The following is a 26,575-nucleotide window of genomic DNA, read 5'->3' on the forward strand; positions in this document are numbered from 1 at the left end:
TTGCTGAAGTCAATAACTCCTTGATTCACTGAACTTGGAGAAATGGAGTTGTCCTCTACCTAGATCCTTTACCAACACATGGTACTACATGGTACTCTGCATGCTACCAAAGGGAAAAGTTAAACAAGAACCCAGCTACAAAACCTTCAATCAGCAATGGCAACCTGTGTGCAAGAAGGGCTAGTGTGTTGAGATAGGGTTTCTCTCTATCTTTGTGCCTTTGTTCCTACATTTGAGATCAAAGGCCTGAATTACTGTAATGAGTATCTGTTGACATATTTATAACCCTTTCTCTTTATATACCTTGTATTAACATCCTTTCCTATATATTTAACTTCAATTAAATTCCCTTCTATTTTCTACATTAGCCTAGTTTAGGTTGAGTGAATGAATGTCAAGTGATCTTAGAATTTTTGTGTTTTAAGAAAATGCCAACAGCTAGTAGCTGGGAAGGACAGACAGAGGTGGGGTTTTGGATTTTCCTGGGGTTGGACTGAGAAAGAGGAGAAGGGAGAGGAGAGCCACCATTCAGGAAGAGTGGGGAAAAGAGGAGAGACATCATGCCTGAGAATAGTACAGAACAGAGAGGCATGGCCACCATATGAAGGACCCAGGAGAGTGCAGCCCAGAGCAGCCAAGAGAGAATGCAGAATTTAGTAAGTTATAACTCAGAATTATTGGTGAGGTAGATTCTATCAGTAGTGTAGGTTAGGCAGTAGCCCAGCTATTATGATAATTAATGAATATCTAAACATAGAGTCTATGTGTGCAACTTTCATTCCAGAATGTAAATCGTTGAGGCAGGCATCAACCCACCAATGGGACTTACTTATTAAATATTTCAACACCAGCTTAATAGTGGCACAAAGGTTGTGAGACTAACCATTAATATCCAATTAGGTTGAAGTCCTATTCCATGACATTGAACCTATACTTAACACTGCTCATCTGGCCAAGAACCTGAGACTGAGACCCAGGAGAACCACCAACTACTACTGTTCTACTAAAGGAATATAGCAATAAAATAACTCCTAATGACATTCTGCTACACTTATAGACAAGATCAATGTCTTACTTGGTAATCATTAGAGACACTTTCTCCTGAGGTAGACGGAAATAAATATAGAGATTCACAACTGGACAATGTGCAGAGAGTGAGAGACCTTGCAACACCCAGTCCTAAAAGAGATGTCTCCATCAATTCTCTCCCCCTCAGAGTTAGGAAACCTTCTAGAAGAGGAGGCAGAGAGAGTGTAAGAGCCAGAGAAGATTGAGGACACAAAGGTAACAAGGCCTTTTAAACACAGCAGGACTGATGCCTATATCAATGCACAGAGACTGTGGCAACACGCACGTGTCCTGCACATGTTTGGGCCTGATGTGGTCCCAGTGCTAAGAGTGGACACAGGCTCCCATCTCTAACCCAGAAGCTATCTCCAGTTGATAACCACTCACAAATGAAAATCCTTGAACAGACTCTCACTAGTGATATAAAACCACTCCTAAGGCCGGGTCCCATGCCCAGAAGTACATGGCCAACAAAACATAAAACTTTCTCAGTTGTTTATTGGGAAGCCTTTTTTCTCTGTCTCAAAAATGCTTGGTTTGGGATTTTTTCTTTCTTTTCCTAACCCTTCAGGTCTTTTATGTATATATTGTGGTTTTCAATTTTATGCTTTTAGAGTATTTCTTTGCATGCCAATGTATGTGTCTACAAGGCATTTATTTATGGTGCATTTTCTTTGGATTCTCGTTTTTCTGTTTGTTTTGCTCTGTTTGGGTGGTTTGTTTTTATTTTATAATACTATTATTATTATTATTATTATTATTATTAGTAGTAGTAGTAGTAGTAGCATTAATTTCCTTTTTAGATGTCTGTTTTTTTTCTATTGAGAGAACTAGAAAGACCATGCATTGGAAGGCAGTAGGGAGAAGCTGGTGATGGGGAAATCATAATCAGAATATAGTGTATGAGAAAAATTCATTTTCAACAAAAGCAGTAAGAGCATTCATTAATCAACAAAATCATCTCCCAAATTCAACAACAGTTTGTCCAAAGAAACAGTGAGGATGTGAGGAATTCTAAAGGTATTCAAACTAGAGACATGATGGAGCTACATAGGAAAATACTGATGCCTCTCTGAAGTGGGAGAGGACCCAGTTTCTTCGCTGACCTGCATAAAGAATGACCAGAGCAAGGTCCTAGGATAAAACAAAACAACAACAAAAATCCCTCAACAACAATAATGACAAACAACACATCCTTTGCATTAATAGTATGTTGGTATTCAATTAATTTCAACTCATTTTTATCTTAATCAGAATGTATAAGGGTTCAACACTGGATCAATAAGAATAAACCTTTTAGCAGTAACCCTGGATTGTGTGTGCACACGTGAGTCTTTGAACCAGGCTCTGAACTGCAAATTTGCCTGAATTTTAAAGGGAAAGCTAACTCAGTTAATTGGCTTGACATTAAATTCCTACATGAAAATGTGATTTTTTTTTTTTTTGCTGACAGATATTGTGGATTCTGACAAAAAATAATTTCATTTTAATCAAACTTTAAGCTCCTGCAGTTTTAATCATGATGGGATTATAGTTGCTTTTGAGTTTATAGTTCAATTGTAGTCTGAAACTTTTTCATAGTGTTGGATAATTCTTCAGAATTTAGCACACAAAAAATGGTATTTCTAAAGCCTTTTCTTAACTTTTTAAAGTCTTACTTTATCTAAGTGCAAATTTAAAACTGAAGTTATTCCCTTGTATATAAAACCATCCAATCACAGGAATTCCTTCCTTCCTTCCTTCCTTCCTTCCTTCCTTCCTTCCTTCCTTCCTTCCTTCCTCCCTCCCTCCCTCCCTCCCTCCCTCCCTCCCTCCCTCCCTCCCTCCCTCCCTCCCTCCCTCCCTCCCTCCCTCCCTTCCTTCCTTCCTTCCTTCCTTCCTTCCTTCTCCCCTCCCTTCCTCCCTCCCTTCCTCCCTCCCTCCCTCCCTCCCTCTCTCCCTCTCTCTCTCTCTCTCTCTCTCTCTCTCTCTCTTTCTTCCTTCTTTCTCTTTCTTTTTTGTTTTTGTTTTTTGAAAGCTAAGGTTTCTTTTTAATTAAGCAGAGTGATGTTTACCATGAGTGCTACACTAACACCTATATGGAAACTTTCTCTTCACCTAATTCTAAGTACTCTTTGCTGAGGCTCAGGGAGATGTAGTTTTTAAAGAAAACGTTCCTATAAATAACAATCTTGGGAGCACAAATGTTTACATCGATCGAACATAGGCGTGCTAATCTCTGATTACTATGATAGGAAAATAAGAAAAAAAATGGCCTTTTCCTGAAAAGCTTATGTCTTGATAAGAACAGAATAGAGCTTTTTGAGTTGATTTAGTTTTGAAAGTTTAAAAGATTCTCCCTTCTCTGGTGGGTGACAGAGCCCAAAATCTCACATGTGCATAGTGGGCAAGCACTTTCCCAGTGAGCTGTACCCCTTGACCTAGATCTTTAAAACCTTTAAGCTACTGCCCTGGAATTGACAATCCTGCCCAGAGCTCTGGGCACACTGGAAAATTGAATGCTAGGATTCAGTCTCAGTGTGATACTGTCCCTGAGGATGTACATAGCCTGAGTCAATGCATCTTTGCTCTGAGTTCACTTGTACAGCCAGGGATACTCTGAGCTCACTTCTGTACCTAGGGATGCTCTGAGCATACATCTGTAACTAGGGATCCTCTGAGCTCATATCTGTAACCAGGGATGCTTTGAGCTCACATCTGTAACCAGGGATACTCTGAGCTCACTCTTGCAACCATGGATATATATACTAGGTTTAATCCAACAATTTTCACCTGTTTTGCCTCATAAAAATATCATAATATTCCTATCAAGGTTACATTATGATGTAAGGACAGGTTTCTTGCTCAGACATAGCAATAGAAAAATGTTGGCACCAAATGCACTTTAAAAAGTTTTAAGGCGTAATGCAGGTGAAAATTGAATACCACTGGATTTAGCTAAGGACTAAGTTACAGATTTAGGCTTTGAGCCCACTTGTAGTGGAAGAGATAGAAAGATGGAGAGATGAAGAAGGCAATCATTGCTGTAGGTTATTGTCACAGGTCCCCATATCCTCCCAGCCATCCAGGCCAGCAGGTGGAGCTTGGAGCTTTATGTTAGATTCCTTCTTGACAAATCTAACTTGGAATTCACGAATCATTTTCTACTTAGGAGCACAGCTACAAAAGGTTTATTTCTATCATCGTATTATTTCCTTATAAGCTAAAGAAGTTAGTGTCTGGGCTAAATAAAGCAAACATCATGTATGACATTTTCTTAAGTGGAAAAGTCCTCTGAATTCTAAATGAGATCCTCACAGTGACTGAACCACAACTCGTTTGAGTTGTTAGAGAATTACATACATGTAAGACATGTTACTTGGCTTCAGGATGCAGGCTGGCTGAAGCGGGGAACTCTTTGGTTGACAAAGCCACAGTCAGACCCCTCAACAGACCTGGTAGGAAGCAGAGATGAGCAGGTGGCTCCTGCAGGCACTTGTAGGTCGGTGTGAGTGTGACCACAGGATCGCCACTTTTCCAAAATGTCTTAAGGACATTTCTGGCACCTGCTATGAAGCTCTCTGTAGGTGGGAGAAGCAAAGGTAGCATGGCATAGAAGCCCTTTCCATAGATGCACACCAGAGGGGAGCAAGGAACCCTTCAAGGGCTGAACAGGAGGGACATCTGCCTGATAGATGAAGTGACATGACTTTAGAGCCCAGTTACCTCTGCTGTCATGTGACAGCTGTAACCTTATTGAAAAACAATCCTGGCCTAAGGAACACTGTGTATGAGCAAGCTCAAGAAGTCTAAAGCTTTCTAGAGGCGGCTTGGGCAGCTTTTGTTCTTTTGTGTAACTGAACACCTTTGGTGTAGCACTTCTCGAAGTGTTGAGGCAGTGCACAGGTATTTATAAGAAGCTAATACTAAGGACATCTTCCCAGACTTTGGTAAAGAAGCCAAGCCAATATCCTTCAGCAGACTTTCCTTCCAACTGCAGGAACAAAGCAATATAGGAGAAAAGGAATCTACCCAATACCTGGACATGGATGGCCCTGCAGAGGCCAGAGACCTTATGTATAGGAAGAACCATGAACAGAGAGAATCCACTCACAGGTGCAGCACTAAGGCCTATGCTTAAGGTTGATGAGATAGACAAAAGGAATAACCTACACGCAGTCCTGGCATGCCAGATATTAAGTCAACTGTACCTCAGACCTGACCATGGTTTTAGGAGGAGGTCATGGGACAACTCAGAGGATTGATGAATTAAAAATAAAATAAGATTAAATAAAATAAAAACAAAACCCCTAAACTTCTACCCAGGACAGGACTGAAAATAGTGGGTTGATTTACTGTTGACTGCAACCAAACGGAGCAACCATGCTTCAATACTATAAGGTGACATATTGGGAGGAGGAGACATTAGGGTTCAGAGGTATCTGAGAGGTGGAAGCATTTAGTGACAGGCTTTTCCTGAAAGGAAAGGCTTAATGTAGTCTCTGCTTTGTCTTTAAGAGTGTCTGTTTCTGCATCTCTTCTATCCTACAGTGAGGGAATAGGTGGTTTGGGTTGTTTCTCAACCAAACCATTCTTAGATGCTCAACAACCAGCAAACTGCTGATCCAAGGACAAGATAGACCCTGGCATCCTTCTGCTAATGGGTCCCAGTTCTTCTGCCTTCCGCACAACTTTACAGATCTGTTTCACAGAGAGCAAACTAACAAGGAAGGAGGAGGCAGAACATCCCAGTTTTTCACCGAAGATTTATATCTTGGCAGTCTAGAAGGCACAGTCCTCTGGGCAGCTCTTCCAATGACAGCAAGGCCTATGAGCAGCCAATCCCACGTGCATGACAAACCCTCTCCCACCCCTAACTCATTCGGGTTAAAGGAAACACTAACATTCAATACCCTGTCTCTGAGTGTCCAATCTAGTTACAGGCAGAGCAGGAACCTCTCAATAGAAGGAGATGCTGGATTTGCCTCCTGGTGGGTTCAGAACTTTGTTGTGGGAGCGAGGTCTTGGCCCCAGTCTGGGCTCATGATTGTCAACTGTAGGTGTTAGCTCCGGTTTCTTTGCATGCTCTCCCCTGGGTGTGGCGTTTGTTGCTGCGTTCAGGTCGGATTTAGAGTCTTCGCCTTCACATAGCAAAACATGATCCTTGGGCTTGTTTGGGTGTGCCAGAGGTGCAGTGGCAGTAATTGGGGACCCAAATATGTCACTGGTCTTCCCACCGGGTGGATTCAGACGTTGGCGAGTTTTTACAGGAGTTGATTCATCAAAAATCCCACTTCCTTTGCCCCCTGGTGGATTTGTCCTCTTGGGTATATTTTTAGGCTCTTCAGGTGGTCCAAAAATATTGGATGCCATCCTATTTGGTTTGCGTGTTGAAGGAAGGCGTTCTTCTAGACTTCCAAAAAGATCACTCGATTCTCCTCCTGGTGGCTTCATGGATCTGGAGCCCAACCCGCCAGAGTGGCTGTCCATGCCCTGGAACATGTCGACCGCGGCCCCCACACTTCAACAGCTGCCACCGTGAGTGAGCTTGCTTCTGTAACCAGGGATTCTCTGAGCACACTCCTGTAACCAGGGACACTATGAGATCACTTCCGTAACTAGGAATGAGCTCACTTCTGTAACCAGGGACGCTCTTGAGTTTACTTATATTAGAAACCAGGGATTCTGTGAGCTCATTTCTGTTGCTTGTGTCATGGCCTCTGACCTTATAGAAAGAGATTTACCTCTGACATATAGATTCCTAACACATATCTGCTGGTTAGACTAATGGAAGGTTATAATGTTCCTTCCCATACAAATTGGTAAAAAGGGGTAGTAGTCACATTTGGGTGATGGCAGTACAGATAAACTTTTCTTCCTTATTTTACAGCAGAAAGTAAACACTTCTCTACATACCTAGAAGTTTCACTTGTTTTCCTTTAGGAAGGCCGGGTGCCCGTGTTATAGAACACATAGGACACTGTGCCTGGGTTAGTAAATGTCTCGGTCATTTGTTTTCTCAGATGAATAAACTCACCTTTTTTTTTTTAAGTGGAATGGTCAAGAATATGTCCTCAAGGGACTATCAGAGAATTTTCCACTCCAGCTAATGTTTCACACCAAGCAACCCATGCTGCCCTTAGAATGTCATGCACCCCCCACCTTTTTTTTTCTTTAAAGAAAATTCACATTTAACTAAATGGCACATAGTAAAGTTGACAGAACTAATGAGACATCCTGGATTTTTCTTTTGGAACCACAAAGCACAATGCATTAGATAGGAAGATTAAAAATGAAATTTCTAAAGTTTCCTGAAGGGACACGAAGAAACAAATGATTATGTAATCTTCCATTCCAGTGTACCTTCTTTTCCAGGGTGAATCTTTTATACGGTCATCTGAAGGATACAGATCAAATGGTTTGGATTTGATCGAGACTTTCCAGGGCAAGAAAAAGGTTTTATTTTTTAACTCAAGAAAGAAAACAACAGTTCCTGACAAAGACACGATTCAAAAGGTGGACACAGGAGCCTGACTTCGTAGGTGTGATTACCAGGGAAAGTTCATTCGATACCTAGAAGGTCAGTTGCTCCAAGGGCAATGTTATGGGATCTAGTCTTTACCATGCCTGACTAGCAACAATAACAGCAGCCCAGTGTCTAACAAGTCATCTTGAGAATTTTGTTTATTTTTCTGAAAGGAATCCAGGATTTCCTGATGAGATCAATATGGTTTCTAGCACGGTTGCATGTTGCTGCATGTGACGAGTCAGAGGACTTACATGTTTGTCCTAAGGGAACATTTATGATAACCATGTTCACTGAGGTTGGCTCTAGATGCTCTTTCCTCCTTGCTTCCTTGTGTATTTGTCTCATTAGTCTTGACCTTTACACCATGATGTTATATGAAAGCAGCCAGGCACAAAATCCATTTGTATACCTCCACTTATTTGAAATGTCCAGACTAAGCCAGTGTACAGAGAAAGAAAAACAGGCAGTAACTGTTAATGATTGGAAATGGAAGAGTAGGTGTCTTTGAGTAAGAAAAGGGGAATATTTTTGAGGTGATAAAATGTTCTGAATCCATGCATACAAGATCACAGTGCCAAAGGTTTTTGTAACTCTGTGTGCTCATGGAAGGACAGAACTGAGCTGTACACATTAAAAATAAGTTCTTGATACAGTAGCGTTTGTAATTTTGTTTGTTGGTTTATTTATTTATTTTTATTGGTTATTTTATTTATTTACAAATGTTATCCCCTTCCCAGTTTCCCCTATCCTATCCTGCCTCCCCTCCCCTCTGCTTCTATGAGAGTGCTCCACCCTGACCCACCCACTTACTCCCACCTCACCACTCTAGCATTCCTCTATGCTGAGGTGTTGAGCCTCTACAGAACCAAGGGCCTCCTCTCCCATTGATGTCAGATAAGGCCATCCTCTGCTAATATGCAGCTGGAGCCATGGGTCCCTCCATGTGTATTCTTTGGTTGGTGGTTTAGTCCCTGGGAGCTCTGGGACATCTGGTTGGTTGATATTGTTCTTCTTCCTATGGGATTGCAAAATCCTTCATCTCCTTCAAGTCCTTCCCCTAACTCCTCATGCAAGTTTTATCCTTTAAAATTGAGCTTCTAGAAATTCGAGGAGACTTTTGTTTTTAATAAAACCAAACCTTTCCATTTCTATTTTCAAATTAAAAAGCAGTCTTGTTGTGATTATTCTCTGTGTTAACAGTGCACTTAGTGTGAATTTTAAACTATGTTTTTCTGTTGTCAACATCAGTTCTGGAGACCACTGGGAACTGCTCTTTGTCAAGTTCAAAGAGAGTCTTTTTTTGTTGTTATTGTTGGTATAGATCAAAAATTACTTAAAAGTTCTCTTCGGTAATATACATTTCACAAATGAATAATGAGCACACATATTGAATTTTTTTTCTGTAAAGGCAGATGGTAAATTTTTGTAAACCACTGCCTTCAGTAATAACCTTTTAGCTACTGCTCCCATTTAAACAGAAGTACAGGCAAAGGTTTGATATAAACAAATAGATGTGTGTTATCATTAATATGTGTTTGCAGAACAGATTAGAGTTTAGTGTTGTGGCTTCCCAGACTAGACCAATTCATGAGCAGCCTTGAAGATTACCCAGTGCGTTGAGACTAAGGGCCTGATGCCAGATGAAAGGAAAGAAGAGTCTAGTTGATGGGAGTGTATACATGGAGACTCATGGCTGCATGTGCCCAGTTAGCTATGAATCTGGTTCAACCGTAAATCATCCTGGTGGTGATTTGAATGAGAAAGAGTCCCCATAGGCTCCAGTGGTTGAACATTTCTTCTTGGCACACTTGTGAAAAGCCATTTGATCTGAGCTTTCCTGAGTGAAGAGGCAATGAGACCAGAAAACACCACTTGTTGCTCTTTCCAGGTCTTCCTTGCTGTCGTAGACTGACCCCCTTGCTTTGCAATCCAGGCATAACCCTTCATTGCTTAAAAAAAATCATTTGGTCACACATATAAGGTTGATCTCTGGTCTCTATTGTGTTTCATCTGTCTATATTTCTGTACTTGATGGTGGTGCTGACTCTTGATTACTGTAGCTTTGGGGGAAAATAAAATGAGCCTGTCTTCCATGTTTATTTTTCCAATAGTGTAGTGTATATTATGTAGTATCCTTGAGATATGATTTTAGGATGAGCTTTTCAAGTCTACAAAAATAATCCATTGGTATTCTGAAATGGTTCATATTCAATGTCTAAAAAGCTTTGGATAGAATTGGAATTTTTAATAATATTTTTAGTGAAATGGTAACCTGAGCATGTTATATGTTTCTGTTTATATAGCGATTCTTTCAGCAGTATTTAATAGATTAACTTGTACAAGTTATTGACATTCTTGGTTAATTCCTAAGTAGTTTTTTTTTCATGTATTTATTTATTGATGGATTAATTGAGTTGTGTTTATGTATGTATCTGTGTATATATACCATTGTGTATTTGTGGAATCAGAGGCGAGCGAGCAGGAATTGGCCCTGTCCTTTTACCCTGTTGGTTCTGAGGATTGAACTCAGGTCCTCTGGCATGTGAACAAGTGCCTTTATCTCCTGAGCCATTTCACTGACCCAATTATAGTCCATACATGCTATTTACTTTGCTTGCCTCCTTAGTTTGGCTGGATTCCAGCTCTGAGATGAGGGGAAATTGTAAAAACAATCATCTTTATCTTGTTTCTGATTCTAGTTAAAATACTCTCAATTTTTTAGCTTTGAGTATAGTATTAACAGAAGACAATTCGTTCACGAATTGTATGGTTTTAGGGGTGAATTGGCCCTGTCTCAGCACACAGTCCTTTTGATACACTGAGGAATGGGCTTGGCCTGGTTCTGTTGAAGACTTTTGCATTAGTATTTCTTCATAATGCTTAACATTCTCTAGTCTTCCTGTGGCAATGCTTGACACATATACCAAATGAGAAAACAGGATGATATTAACTCCTTACAAATTTGGCAGAATTCATTTGACCTTTTTTTTTTTTTTTTTTTAAATGATTCTTTTTTTTTTTTTTTTTTTTTTTTTTTTTTAAGATTTATTTATTATTTAAGTAAGTCCACTGTAGCTGTCTTCAGACACTCCAGAAGAGGGAGTCAGATCTCGTTACGGATGGTTGTGAGCCACCATGTGGTTGCTGGGATTTGAACTCCGGACCTTCGGAAGAGCAGTCGGGTGCTCTTACCTGCTGAGCCATCTCACCAGCCCCATTTGACCTTTTATTTTTTAAAATGTTGCCTTTCTGATTCAATCTCTCATGAATTTCAGTTCTATTTAGATTTTCTAATTATTTTAACAGTTCATTTATTTTAAATTTCTTGAAATCAAATACTTACTGCCCAGTTGTTCATCATATTCTTCCCCAATCCTAATTACTATAAAATACATATTAATAGTCTACTTTTTATTTCCAGTTTTATTAGCTCTCTTTTTCTGTTCTGTCTAACCACAGGATGGACTTTTTCTAGTCACCTGGGGACCAGATATTCAGTAATGTGTGTCCACATTCTGCCTCAACACTGGGATGTGTGAATGCTGCTTGGGCAGACTAAATGGGAGTCGCTAGGCTATATTCCATCATCATCATCATTGGGGTATAGGGGTAATAAAACACAGCCTAAGATGGGGGGGCCCAGCCTGTGTGAAAAAAGACAGAGGCTGGGGATGAAGCTAAGGTTCCCTAACTCCAGGACACCCAGCTACTGCTGGTAAGTGTGACGAGTCTGGGACAGTGGGCACCCACAGGCCAGTGATGAGCCAAGGGCAGGTGGGGGAGGGGGAAATCCAACTTAGCTAAAGGTTGAATGTCTGTGTGTGGAGACTTAGGTGGTGCAGCTCTGTATAATGAAGTCTTCCTCTCGTGGTGGTTCCTGGTGAGAGAGAGGTTCTTTACATGTCCAAACTGTTTATTGGTAGTGAAAAGGATGCCTACAACCTACTCAGGGTGGAGCAGAGATTAAATACCTTTTGCAGGAAGGGAACGACTTTGTGGGAAGGAAAGTTTATTGGCTAAACCCTCAGGGTGTCCCATCTATATACCTCATTAGCATGGAGAACTCTGTGCTCTGTGACGAGTAGTCATGATCCTCATATGTGTGTTACGGTCGTGTGCTCCAGGACAGGAACAGGGTCAGGAGTTGATGAAATGCTAATCATTCTCAGATATGAGAATTGCTGAATCTTCCCAGTTTTTTTCTGGTGTCATGTTTCACTTGCCCCACAGTAATGATTACATTTTTTTTTTTTTTTGATCTTCCTCTCTCTCTAGTTTGAAGTAGGTTATATTTTGGCCATGTCTTTCATCCTTGTCATATGTAGCGTGGGTGTTTGTGTGTTATGATTTTATTATCAGGAGACCAGCCCAAATGGATTAGAACCCTAATAATCTTATTTTAACTAAGCTACTTCTTTAGAGACCCAGTCTTCAACCCAGTCGCATTCTGAAGTCCTGGAGCCCCAGGCTTCAACATATGGATTCTGAGCATGCACCTCCAGGCCTTAGCACATCTGAATACTTACTGACTTTCTATTACTCGTTTGCAATAACTGTGGGAGGAATTTAGAACACAAAGCAGACTTTTACTGCTATGCATTTTATTATATTATTTCAGACTCTTTAAGATCCTGCGTAGACTTAGTAGAAAATATCATCCTTTTCCTTCACATCCAAGAATTATTTCCCACTGGCTACTTTCCTCCATATTAATGACAATCTTGGAATTCAGGTACTCATATAACTGAGCAATTACATTTAAGTTGAACGTTCATGCGAATCTTCCCATTTGGTCCCTGAAATTTCTCTGAAAATAATTCTGTTTAAATTTGTCATTTTAGACCTGTATAGGATGGGCAACAGTCACCTCTTTTTGTATCAATTGCCATATATCTTGACTTCTGTCATCTATATTTAAATTTTGCCAAAGGAAGTATCAGAACTCAACAACTACAAGTGGAGGTTTTCCAGTGGAGGTTTACTAGTGTCTCAGTAAATTCTTTCAACAGTAGATGTTTGTGTTTTAATTCCTTGATATCTGAAGTTAATATCTACCTTTTGCTTTCAGTAAATTTAAAAATAATGAACTCTTCACAGCTAATTGTATATGTAAATATCAGAACCAAGATAGTGAAAACATTCTACAGATTAGAGTTAGTAAATACTATCTGGCAGCAATGATGACATGTGGTTCTTATAACACAGAAAAATATTGTCAGGAGATATTTCAATGTATGTCCAATTGCACATTGAGTATGAGAAAAGAAGGCAAGTATGACATAATTTTTAAAGAAAATATATTTTAATAAATGTTAAATGTACCACATAGAATATTCATTGCATGATTTTAATCCAAATAAATGTGTATGATACACAACTTATTTACGTATTTCAAAATCCTTTGGTTTATGCTTTTTCATTTGTTTACAAATCAGAGAGTAATAATCACAAATCAATTGATTTCACCCTCATCTGGTCCTTCTGTATGCCCACCTGCCAACCTATACATTCTTGATAAAGAACCTCCATGTAGGTTACCATCCATGTCTGATCCAGGACGCATCAGTGCTTCATGTCATGCTCAGAGGCCAATGGGAAGGCCAGTGATATAATGACTGAATACAGGATGCCCTGGTGTCATCTCATGGTCCTCTGAAGAAGAGCAGACACACATGCAACTGTGAGGGAGATAGCATAAAACTTACTTTAAAGGAATCCCATTATGATCTCATTAAGATAATTTTACTTTTAAAAATTATGACTGCTTGACTGTGTGTAAGCTGATATATGGTGTGTACTAGATCTATTCAGTAATGTAATCAACATTCTAAAAATAGACAAGATGCTTGAAAGTAAAGGTTATTATAAGGTTTGAGTGTGGAAGTTAAATAGCAGGAAATGTCAATTGGATTTTGAGATTTGTCTAAAAAGTCATCAAGCAATGGGAGTCCTGCCTGCTTTGCCATTTGTCCTTATATTGATTAATTGCAAGATTAATAAATTGTAAGCTTTTAAAATCCGGAAAGGAAAACACTGTTTTTTTCACACAAACTAAATTTTATAAAGTTGTTTCTAAGTATGTCATCTCGCTGAATTAAAAGTGATAACCATCTGACCCCACATCTACTCCAGCGTGGTGTGCAGATGAAGTTAACTGTCAAATGATGATGAGCAGTGGTTAGGTATGCCATGCCCTTCCAAAGGGTGGAATGATAACACATAAAAAACAAACAAACAAACAAACAAACAAACAACTGCACAAACACACATTTAAAAAATACCCAGGGCATTGTTTTCTAGAATTTTCCATCTACAACTTTGCCCTATGAATAATGTTAAATGTCCATGATACACTGTAATGTAGCAGTTGATCTCCCTCCTTAATGCACACACAAGGCATACTTCTGATTTCCCGACTTCATAGAAAGTTTGTCTGTCATTGTGAATAAGGATATATTTAAGGTAAAAGACACGAAGAGAAAGTCAAAAAAAGCCCTAAGGATGTTGGGAGTGTTGTAAGAATAGACATTTTGTTAGAACACCTTCTAGTATGCTGCAAGGACCAGGTGATTCATGGTGTTGGAGGCTGAGATGTTGAAGATGACAGAACTGTGGCAGGGGCACGAGTCACTAATTACTGCATCAGCTAACCCATGACGGAAGATGTGGTAAAAGGAAGAGAGAATACATCAGAGAGAACCAATAGACCCAAACTTACTTTCACTGCAAATCTACTCTTCAAATTCTATCTGCCTGAGGTTAATTCAATAAGCAATTCATGAGATCAGAACTCTTCTAACACCATCTCAACTTAAAGGTCAGCATCTTAACATGGGCACACTGGGCTCTTGTTTCAAGGCTATGAACACTGAGGAATGCTCAACGCATAGGGAATAGCTGAAGGAGGCAGAGGAGAGGATGCCATCCTTAATTTCTTACTAATTTACAGGTCATTAGATACAGAAAACCTTATGGAGAAAATAATGGGTCATAAAAGAAGGACATGTCTCTGACCACATGCTCGTGCTCAAAGGACATTATAAAATAATGAAAAAATATCTATGCATTTTCTCTAATTAACTATGACTATAGTAAGAGGAAAGGATTTAAAATCAATCAAAACAGATATGTTGAATTATGTTCAATCGTGTGTTAGATGAAGATTTTCAAGGTGCCACCTGAAGGTATCATTCAGGAGTAAATTGAAGTTTGTAATGTCATTTGTTGAAAGAGCTACATATTCCTAAAATAGGGGCCAGAATCTTGGAGACTAATTAAGTACAGAATACCTAGGATACAACCATAGAACATAAGAAGGTTAACAAGCAGAAAGACCCAAGTAAGGATGCTTCAATACCACTTAGAGGGGGGAAGAAAATAATCATGGGAGACAGAGAGAGGGATGGAACTTGGTGGAGAGGGGAGGGGGAGGGAAAAAGGAGAACAAGATCAGATAAGGGAGGGACAGGAGAGAGGTCCAGAGGGCCAGGGGAATGAATGGAAATATTCAGCCTTGGGATGGGGGTTGGGGAGAGGACACTCTAGAAAGTATCAGAGACCTGGGATGTGAGAGACTCTAAGAACTCAATGGGAGTGACCTTAGATGAAATGCCTAACAGTTGGGAGAGGGAACTCTAAGAGTCCACCTCCAATAGTTAGACAGAGATTCAAGTAGAGGGATGGAGTTACCAACCCACAGTCAAAACCTCTGACCCAGAATTGCTCCTGTCTAACTGCAGGGACAAAAATGGGGAAGAGGCAGGAGAAGCAGTCCAGTTACTCTCCCAACTTGGGGTCCATCTCATGAGGAGGCATCAAAGCCTGACATTATTACTGATGCTGTGGTGTGCTTACAGACAGGAGCCTAGAATGGCTGTCCTTTGAGAGGCCCGACCAGCAGCTGACTGAGACAGATATAGCTACTAACACCCAACCATTGAACTGAAATTAGGGACACCTATGGTTGAATTAGGGGAAGGATGGAAGAAGCTGAGGAGGGTGACCTCATGGGAAGACCAGCAGTCTTAACTAACCCCAACCCCTGAGATTTCTCAAGATACTGAGCCAACAACCAGGCAACAGAAGATGGTCAGAGGCTCCTAACACATATATAGCTGGGGACTGAATGGTCTGGCCAAGGAGGGAGAAGAGAAGCCTAATCCTTAAGAGACTTGAGGCACCAGGAAGTAGGAAGGCCTAGTTGCAGGGGGTGGGACATTTTCTCATGGAGGGGGGTGAGGAGGAAGGGGATTAGGGACTCTGGGAGGGGGTATTGACAGGAGGCTAAGAGCTGGACTGTAAATAAATAAAATAATGAAAAAGAATTAAATAAATATACACTTTAAAACAACAGAAAAAATTAACAAATTAAGCTCTTAAAAATGATATCTTTGTTGTTTGTGTGTATGTGTGTGTGCCTGCGTGCAAGTGTATTTGCGCACATGTAAGTGCAGTACTGAATTCTGACATTGTACAGGCTCTGAGAGATATTATATCCTACATAAAGCTAGAATTCAGTAAGAGAGAAAAGGTAAAACCTTTCACCTCACTCAAATAACAATACCTATGATCCAGATAGGACTAACAGTACTCTGATGGAGGTCACCAATGGAGGCAGGAATTCACATCAGAAATGATGGCTACTTAGCTGTTGAATGTTTTACCTATTCTGTCAGGATGAAAGAACTGCAGTACTCAGGGTCCCTGGGATCTGAGAATGCTTCAGGCATTGTTGACTTGGGAAAGAGCAAGATCCAACTGAGAGACAGTGCAAGAATATTTGTTGACATGTCTTCCTTAGGATCCAGGAAGCTGCTTACTTGAGAAGATGAATCATTGGCCTGAGGGAAAGAAAGAAAAATTCCCACAGTGGTAATGCCAGGTTTCATTTCTTTATCATATTGGTAATCCATAATCATCTTATTCACTATTTCTAAGAGAGAAGCTAAATCATATAGGGTTTATTTCACTCATGAGGATCTGAGGATCTTGTGTTCAAGTCTTTATTAGTTATTTTAATTTTTGTATAGCATATTTTGATGATAATCACCTGCCTGCAAGTCTTTGTAGATCGACTCCCCTTCCTTACTCACACAACTTTGAATCTTGTAAAAACAAAAACAAAAACAAAAAACTTCACGATCCATTCATGCTGTTAAAATATTCCAGTTGAGTGTATTTAGACTTACTGACACTATAATCTTAGAGGAAACTGACTCTTCTTTATCTAGCAGATAACTATTGCCAATAGCTCCACTAGTAAGCATAGGACTGTGTGCATAGTTGACCTTTTCATACTGGGATTTGTTGTGGTTTGGCTTTGCACAATCTTAAAGAGGGTACAGATACTGCACCCTTCAGTTGACACCCACAGTCAAGGTTTTTCATAGAAGGGTCTGGAAGGGTGTCAGAGTCTATGGAGCATGAATACAATTAAATATCTTTTGAACATAGGAAGGCAGCTGCACATAGGAACTCACAGTGTCTATGGAAGTATGCCTACAACCTATTATTATAATATTATATTTTATGTATTCTTCTCTCTCTTATGTTGCATCCTGACTGTAGTTTCCCCTCCCTCCTCTTCCTACCAGACCATGACTCCAACCTCTCCTCTCCCCCATACCCACACATCCTCCTTTCCTGTAAGAAAAGTATAGGCCTTTCAGGGACATCAACCAAAAATTACATATCAAGTTGCAGTAAGACTATACACATCCCCTCATAATAAGGCTGGATAAAGCAACCCAGTAGGAGGAAAGGGGTCTCCAAAATAGGCAAATTGTCAGAGACAACCCAGCTCCCACTGCTGGTAGTTCCACAAGAATACTAAGTTATACAACCAAATATATATGCAGAGGACCTAAGTTAAACCTATACAGGCTTCCTGATTTTTGATTGAGTCTCTGCAACGCCCCTAGGAGCTCTGCTTAGCTGATTCTACTGAGCCATTTGTGGCGTCCTTGACTCCTTTAGCTCTCACAATCCTTCCTTCTCCTACTCAATAGGATTCCACAATTTCTGGCTAATGTTTTGCTGAGGGTCTCTGCATCTGCTCCCATCAGTTTCTGAATGAAGTCTCTCTGAAGGTTATTGTGCTAGGATCTGGTCTAATGAGTATAGCAGAGTATCATTAGGAGGAGTCATTTCATACCATTTCATTGAGTCTTTCCCCCAGTTGTGTTTGGTTATATTCTAGGTCTCTGGGTGATGCAGACTCAGGGTCCTGGCTCTCCTGGTAGTGTCAGGCTTCATCATGTGGCATCAGTCCTAAGTTGGACCAGTCATTGGTTAACCAGTCCCACAAGTCCCATGCTGCCTTTACCTCAGCACATCTTGCAGGCATGCCCTAAGATTTTCTGGATGGGTTGATGTTCCAATCCCTCCACTGGAAGGTGATCAGTTCAGGCTCTGTATCCCCAAGTTCTAGGAGTCTTTGCTAGGGTCACCCTTATGGATTCCTGGGGATTTCCATTGCACTGGGTTTCTATCTCACCTCCCAAATGAACCCCAATTCCAGTCGTCTCTCCTTGTACTCTACCTCTCCCCCTCATATGATTCACTCCTGTTCCCATCCCCACCCATCCCCAGTTCACCCATAACATCGATTTTGTTTCACCTTTCCGGGGAGATTGGTGTGTTTCCCAACTTGAGCCCTCTTTGTTACTTAGCTTCTCTGGGTATGTGGATTATAATATAATTATCCTTTTCTTTAAAACCATTATCCACTTATAAGCAAGTACATACCATATTTGTCTTTCTGAGTCTGTAATACCTCAGTTAGAATGATTTTTTCCAAGTTCTATCTACTTGCCTACAAATTTTATGATCATACTTTTAATAGCTAAATAATACTTCACAGGAGCTTTATTCGTATTATCCAGGCACTGGAAAAAACCTAGATGTCAATTAACTGAAGAGTGGTTAAAGAAAATATGGTATATTTATATAAACCCTATTATTTAAGTTTTTAAGAAACGGACTACAAACATTATATTATATGTTCCTCAGGAAATACTATTCTTTCCTTTCCAAATACCCAGGCTGCAAAAGCTTTGTTCACGGAGTCAAATGCTGGACCTTTGACCAACTCTCCTGTATAGAAATTTTTTTTTGTTGCTGGTAAAGTTGTAAAATGAGAGAAAATGACCTTTTCAATAAACACTAAAATATGATATCTGTATCTGAAACAATGTTCAGTTGAACATCTGCCTAATATATTCCAAAATGTAAGCAAGTAACTAAAAAACTTAAACTTTTAAAGAGAAAATGAGAAAGATGTTATGAGAATGTAGAAAACTTCACAGCTTCGGAGTAGTTTCTCTGGGATCTACTTATGAAGATATTATTCAATATGCAAATAGGCAAGCAACATATTGAGGTATTTCCAGAACTAATAGTTGGATTCAAGATGCAATTTTGATATTTTAACAATATAATCATGAAATGGTATAATTTATAAAAGATGGTAAGATTTGTGGCTATAGATTACATAAATGGCTAGTGTACATATTGAACAATGAACATAATTACTAGTCAAAAGAAAATTTTTAAAAAGCCACCAAGAAACTTATCCAAAATATGATTATGTTGAAAAGACTGATAATACCAATGGTTATCAAGGATGGGACAGAATAATGGAGATGGTGTCCACAACATTAAATATACACCAAAAAGTATTGGGGGTTTTCAGAAAACTAAGATTCCTACAAAGGGAATTTCAAAAGAATAATCATATAACTTTCTCATGATAACCCAGAAACCAGATATTCAGGTGTATCAAAACAATAAATTGTGATCTAACTACACAAGGCAAAAAATACTTTACCATTGAAATGATCAAGTTTCTAACATTCCAGATATATAATTACCAATGACATGAGACAAATCTGACTAAAGTGATTTAGTCACACACCCTATAGCTGTGCTCCACCCTTTTGTATTTCAAGCTGTATAAATAACAGTTGTTTGGTGTTTGTAGAAGGAGGGATGGGGATGAATTCTGGCTTGACAGCCATGATTCCATTCACAACTCTGAGTTATGGGATTCTCTGTATTTGCCAGAAGTCATTACTCTATCATAAGAATTCAAGGGAAAGAAATCATCCAATAAATGCTCACTCGACTCAAACTTGTGAGTTCTATGATAAAATAATGATGACTTACACATATTGTAGTTTCCATAAAATAGATTCAAATGAGCTGATGGATTTACGATGGCTAGGGCTGCACACATCACAGCACACACTAAGGCATTGGCTTGAGAGTCTAGGTAGTGACATCATGCATCCACTATAAACATCCTTTTTCTGGGCTTTTGTTCTCCTGTCATTGATAATGGCATGCAATGAATGCAATCATTAATGTTTACAGATGACATCATGTGTCCACTATAAACATCCTCATATTTGCTTATGTTCTTCTTCAGATGATAAACAAAATCATTCATGCTTATATGGAGCTGGTTATATGCTGTGTAGTCTACCTTGGATCTACAATAGCAAGATAACATTTTTATTCAGCTTTACTTATTCATAATTGACAACTAAATTGTATATATTTATGTTGTATAATGTGATATTTTGACACATGTATGCCACTTATGGCATTATTAGCAGAATGGAGCTAACTTAATATACTTATCATCTCCAAGAGCAAGATTTACTTTTCCCCTTTGTATGTAATGTCTTCAAGAACTTTCCTTCTATGTTTTCTCTTTAATGAAGAAGAGACCAGAAACACTACCTGAGGAAATGACTTGGGGCAACCTAATTTCTCAGTATTGTGTCCTAATGTGACTTCCATCTTGGTTTTGTTTTCTATTGCTGTGATAAAACACTATGACTAGTGAAACTTACAGAAGACAGCATTTAATTTGGGCTTAACAGTTGCAGAAAGTTAGAGTCATTGTCACCATGGCTAGGAGCATGGCTGCAGGCAAGCAGATATGGCACTGGAGAAGTAGCTGAGAGCTCACATCTTTATTCATAAGCACAAGGCAGAGCGAACTAACTGGAGATAAAGTGGACCTTTGAAAGCTCAGCCCTTCAAGGTACATATCTCTCTTGCAACAAGGCTACACTTTCTAGTCCTTCCCAGGTAATTCCATCATCTGGAGACCAACTATTCAAACATATGAGACTTTTGGCGGGAGGCATGTAGATTCTCATTCAAAGTATCACTTCTCCTTCTTCCTCCAGCTTTATTCTTTTTTCACCTGCCTTAAATTATATAAACATCATAATAATCCTTAATAAGTTCTCATTGTCATCTGCTAAAACCAAGATAATCTTTATAGGATAAAATTTCATTTATATAAAAATCACTGCCAATTAGACTGTAATTAGATTATTTAAATGCACCATAGCATGGATACATAGCATAAATGGATACTAATTCCATGATTCTTTCGTAAACAATCTCTTAGGGCCTTTTCTGACAAACCCTTCTTGTTGCTTGACAGAATCCAAATCTATTTATAACCCAGGTAGTTAGTAGATTCTCTAAATCTCCATGATAAGAAGCAACTAAAGAGATAATAAAGAGCAATAGTGACACTTGCCTGGCTGTAGTGTAGCTATTTTTATAAGTAGTGGAAAATGGGCAGGACTCCAGGTTTCTTCATCCTCAGTGCATTAAAGCTCTGCCTAAAGAAACCAGTGAAAGAGCTAACTTAGCTTTAACCAGATCCCTAAATCAAGTGGTTGGCACATGTTTGTGATTAATCAGTTAGCCTTGCTGTTTCTTTATACTATTGAAGATGACTAACTCATCTGCTGTCCAAATGTATACTTGTAGTGAGATTATTTAAATTATAGCAATTATTTCCAAGTATCTAGTATTTGTTGCTGTTGAAACAAGGTCTTGCTATAGAGCAATCCTCCTGACTCACTGTATCAAGTACCGGGATTACAAGAGTGGAACACCACACAAGGCAATTACATTTGGTCACATCTGTTCTTCATAGATGTTGTGAATATTAGTCTTAGAGAGATCAAGAGTCTGAACAACGTTAGGAACAAAATACTGGTAAACCAAGCAAATATTGACTGTCAGGGTATATATTATTTTCTGCTTTTATCTTTGGCAGTTACCAAATTTGATTAATACTTGACCAGACTCAGCAAACAAATTAATCCATCTCGTTTTGACTTCAAACATTAACTTTTCTATTTAAGTTCCAGTTATTTGCTGTTGCTCTGTGCAAACGTTAAGCGGACGTGTACTATGCTACCTCGCTGTTCTTTTTCTCTCCTCTTCCTCTGGTCCTCTTCTTCCTCCTTTTTCCTTCTCTTGTCTCTGATGCATCGTTGAGATTTTCCACCAAAAATGTCCCATCATCTCCTTCGCAGGTATCTATGCCTTTTGCTTTTTTGTCTCACTAGCTAGGCCCTCAGATGATGTTGTATAGGAAATATGAAAGAATGAATCACTGTATTGTTCATGACTGAGTGGTGTCAGTCAGATGGTTTGTACATGGTTATAATAAAGTTAAAAATGTTGTAGTCTTATTTGAATTTGGTATATATTTTATTGATAAAAAATTATCAGTAAAGGTGTTGAATTTTATTGCCAAACGATCTGATAGTCTGGGCTTTCACAAACCTTTAAATTGTAGAGGACAATGAGCTTACTTCCTGGGATCAATCCCATGTGGGAGGGGTGCATACCATATTTATATATCAGGCTTGATTTGCTAATTTGGTGTTGAAGGTGTTTGTGTGTTGATGTTAGAGAGAGGTAGCTCTGTCACTCCTTCATTCTCATGAAGTCTCTGTTGACTTTGATGTTAGCCGTGAGGTGGACTGATGGGATGGACCCAAAACCATTCCCTTTGCGTGTCATTTGCTCATGAGACTTGCTTCCATGTCCTGTCCTAATGTTTGGTACAATTTAACAGTAACTTAAATGCACAGGTTGTATCTCTCCTGCCCTTCCTCCTCCTTTTACTTCTCTTCCTCTTGATCCTGTTCCTCCTTTGCTTTTTTGAGTTGGGATGATTAATTTTAGCTATTTTTATCCTTCAATATGTACATTTGTTGCTACATATTTTCTCTTCAGCACATTGTAAAGAACTTTTTATAAATGTATTTTATTGTTTTAACTTAATGAGAATAATATTTAAGAATTCCTTGGAACCTTTATGTGTCCATGCAGTCAGATGAATAGACTGGTGGTGATGTTTTTTCTCAACAATTCTGTTGCAGCTGTAGGAGCCAATGGCCTAAAATTCCTTTACTGTCCTCATTCTGCCCTCCTCTGTTGGCTTTGAGTAGCTCTATTCCTTGTCAGAAAGAACCCATCTGTAGCTATGCAGGTTTTCCACCAGTTGTTTGTGTAGTAGTGATAAAATTTGGTGTTGGGAAGCAGTCTGTAGTGCTGTAATGGCATACCAGTCCTTGGGTGTATATACCCTAGGGCTCTGACATTTGCAAGGGTTCCTCTCGTGCTTTAACTCCAGTTATCTCCTCTGGTAATGTAAGAGTGGTAGCAATGTCCTTTTACAATTTGTGATGACCCTTTGTAAAGTCCTTTCCCCAGAGATGGAGGTTTTTATGGATAATGCTCAGGACACATGTCACAAGGATTTGCCTATAAGATGCTTACTGGACTTTCACCATAATGCCCTCTGGGGGGGTCCTAAAGGAAAATGCCTTAAATACATTGGCTGTCTCTCATAGTAGCCACGTCCAGCCTCCTGTTGAGCATCAGAATAATTGCTTCAATGTAAATCCTAACTTGTTCCCCTTCCGACTTCTCCTTTCCGTAATTATTTGATGTGGTTTTCCAGATTTGTTGGCATCCCAGGTTTATCTTGAAGTTTTACTAACATAAGAGATCTGAGAAAAAGTTTCCTAAGGGTCTTTTCCCAGGGGCAAAAGGCATGGCTTCTTGTCTCTTTACGTATTATAAAAGAAACAAAAGTTAGGCAAAAGAGATTTTGTTGTTATCCGATCTTGTTATGAACAATGGTGTTTTTTTTTTTTTTTTGTTTTTGTTTTTTTTAAGCTTGAGAGAATATAACAGGAGAATTGAAATTTCTGGGAGTGGTAATGGAAGAGTTCAAGATATTTAAAGCCTTTTACACACTCAAGAAATCTGGTGTGACATTCAATAAAACATAGAGTGATCAGATCAGAATGATCACATCCATTGACCTGGAAAATTTTCTATTTAATTTTTAAAGAATATTCAAGATGGTCTCCATTAGCAATTTAAAAAAATATACAACTGCTATAAGACAACCTTAGTCATCGGTCTGGGTCCTAAATGCTATTGCTTTTGTTCATCAATGCCTCTGTGGCCACTCATCAATATCTTTGTGTTCCCCTCACTCCTACCCTTTACTGCTAGCTCCTGGATCACTGCCCCTGGATGCCATAGCGGTTTGCCATCTCTAGCCTGTCCACACAGGGGAGACATTGTTGGTACTAGGTAGAATGCCAGTGGTGAGCCAGGTGGGGAGAAAATGGCACTGAATGGAGCATTCAGTGTGTTAATTCTTAGTTCCAGAGATCTACCCTGGGGTCATACTTGGTGGTTCAAGTGAAAGTACCTTTTACTGTCACTGGGTTACAGAGAAGATGTACGTGTGAAAGGAGAATAACTGTCTTACATTATAATGCCTAGATATTATCCATTGATGGTGACTAAGCAGGCCTGCTTCCTGTTTCTCAGGACTTTCTAGGCTGATAAACTCAAGAAAACCTGCCCCAAAACCTGGAGTTTTGATAGATAGTGAAATAGTTTACCTATTTCAAGAATATTTAGTTTATAGAACCACTCTAGCTACCTGATGGCTCTATCAATGTTGGTGATTGAGGATTTATAAATGACAATAATCAGTATTTTGGGGAGGCAGCAGCATATGATTACTGCTTCATTGGCCCAAAGGTTGAAAGGAAGTACTATATATACATATATAGCACTGCTTTCTGGAGCAGAGTTTGGGCATGATGAAAAGAAAAAGCAAAATATTTCATTTTGGGCATTTTGAGCAGAGCAGAATGCCTGGTGGATGTGGCAGAGATATTCAGGAACATGGACACCAGTGAGGGAATAACAGTTTTTTTCAGTGAACTGGGAGCAGTAGGGTGTAGTCTATCTGGCTGGAGTGTGGATAGAGTCTCCAGACCATTCAGAGCAGCAGGAGTGTGAGTCTCAGAGGACAAAGGAGCTGGACTCTTTTCCCTGGACACAGCACAGTCATTTAGCAGCAGAGAATACTTTCTCTTCTGTTATGTAGGTCCTGGGCAGCAAGCCCTGTCACCTAAGGACTCGTCTCCCTGTTCCCTGCCTTTGGTTTTCATAAGGATTATAACCATTTTCTTCTTGTATATAATGTTAACTAGGAATGCACATGAAACACCCCTCAGAATAATGCTATTAGTAACCATATTCCCTTCATTTTTGCCTGTGCTTTATTATTTTCTGTTTGTATGTAAATAGAATCATGTGCCTTATATGTGACAATATTTTGCATAACTGGACATTGTGAGCTCTTTCTCTTGCCTTTGAAAAGCTGGAGGCCATTGTTTTCTATATCATTGTATGTTCTTGGCTCCATATATGAGGGTGAGAAGAAGGCAGAGGGAGAATCTAATGTATGTTCCTAGTGGTGGGATGTGGGATATTGCCTCTTCTGGTGGGTTATTTTGTCTCTCATGATGCGTTGGGCAGTGGTTGGAGCAATAGATGAAAGTAGCAGGTGAGAGATACTCTGAAAACATTGTGCTCTGCTGAGAACAGCAGCATTCCATCACAAAGGAGGTCAGCAAAGCCATGAGGAGCCCTTCTGGTTTGGAGCGATTTTAGAGTGCCAGCAAGAAAATCAAATCCATCCCCTTATCAATCTTATCTGGTATGGGCAAAGAAGGCAATAAATAAGAGACAATAAAAAAAAAAAACACACCTCAGAAGTTGATAAGTGCTATATATAGAATGAGAATCTTCAGAGCAGGATGTGATGCTGCAGGAGGAAGATACAGTCAAGGTTACCCTAAGAAGAGAGATGGAATAAAGATAGAGAAGCACTTCAGGAATTAGCCTCCTTGGGGCAAGAGCAAATGCAGTGTGCTCCACAAATAGTCCTGTTTTTCTGGAGCCAACTTCACACACACACAGAGAGAGAGAGAGAGAGAGAGAGAGAGAGAGAGAGAGAGAGAGAGAGAGAGGGAGAGGGAGAGGGAGAGGGAGAGGGAAAGGGAGAGAGGGAGGGAGGGAGGGAGGGAGGGAGGGAGAGAGAGAGAGAGAGAGAGAGAGAGAGAGAGAGAGAGAGAGAGAGAGAGAGAGAGAGAGGATAGGAAGCATACAGTCAAGCTAGGACCAGAATGAGTTGTGAGCCACAGAGCTGTGTTTTGTGATAGGAAAGTGTTGCAGAATTTTAAAAAGCACAAGTGCATGGTCTTTGGATTTGAGAAGACAGTTTTGTATTTGATGGAGAGAATGTCCCGCAGGGGCACAAACGGGAAAGCTGTGACACTCCTCTAAGAGATGCTGCATCCGTCAAGGTTTGGGGTGACCAGACATCTGTCCCTGGCAAAGCAAGAGTGGTGAAATGATCAGATTTGGGAATTGTTTTGAAGATGGAGCCAAAATGACTTGATGATTAATGTGTGAGATGAAAGACAAGTACAGGGGAGCTCTAGGTCTGCCAGCTGGATGAAGCATTTGTCCTAGATGAAGGACCACTAGCTTAGCAGACTGAAAGGACAGCACATGAAGGGGTGCTGAGCATGTATTAATTTGAGATGCCTACTGGACACTCTTGTGAAAACACACAAGCTATTGAGTATATAGCACTACTATAAAAGGAAATAAGAGAGATATTAATTGTGAATCTATAGGGGCAGCCACAGTTCTGAAGAATGAGAGGAGAAAAATAAGCCAAAAATATAGAAAAAAATGTCAAAATAAATGGAACAATCTCTCTTCTCTTCCTTTCATTCTTTTTTCTTTTTCTTTCTCTCTCTCTTTTCTTCCTGTTTCTCCCTTTCTCTC

The 26,575-nt window shown here is 39.6% G+C and overlaps 1 long non-coding RNA gene and 1 pseudogene across 2 annotated transcripts in view; one reads left to right on the forward strand and one right to left on the reverse strand.

Annotated features, from left to right (window-relative positions):
- Positions 1-26,575, forward strand: part of Gm40690 — a 42,734-nt gene that overhangs the window by 11,474 nt on the left and 4,685 nt on the right. The gene's annotated exons all lie outside the window — the stretch shown is intronic.
- 1700049L16Rik (RIKEN cDNA 1700049L16 gene) lies at positions 5,800-6,620 on the reverse strand (annotated as a pseudogene). The gene has a single exon (NR_003644.2). The product of NR_003644.2 is annotated as an RIKEN cDNA 1700049L16 gene (transcript).

This window comes from Mus musculus, chromosome 10 (genome assembly GCF_000001635.26).
Source record: "Mus musculus strain C57BL/6J chromosome 10, GRCm38.p6 C57BL/6J".
Classification (NCBI taxonomy): Eukaryota; Metazoa; Chordata; class Mammalia; order Rodentia; family Muridae; genus Mus; species Mus musculus.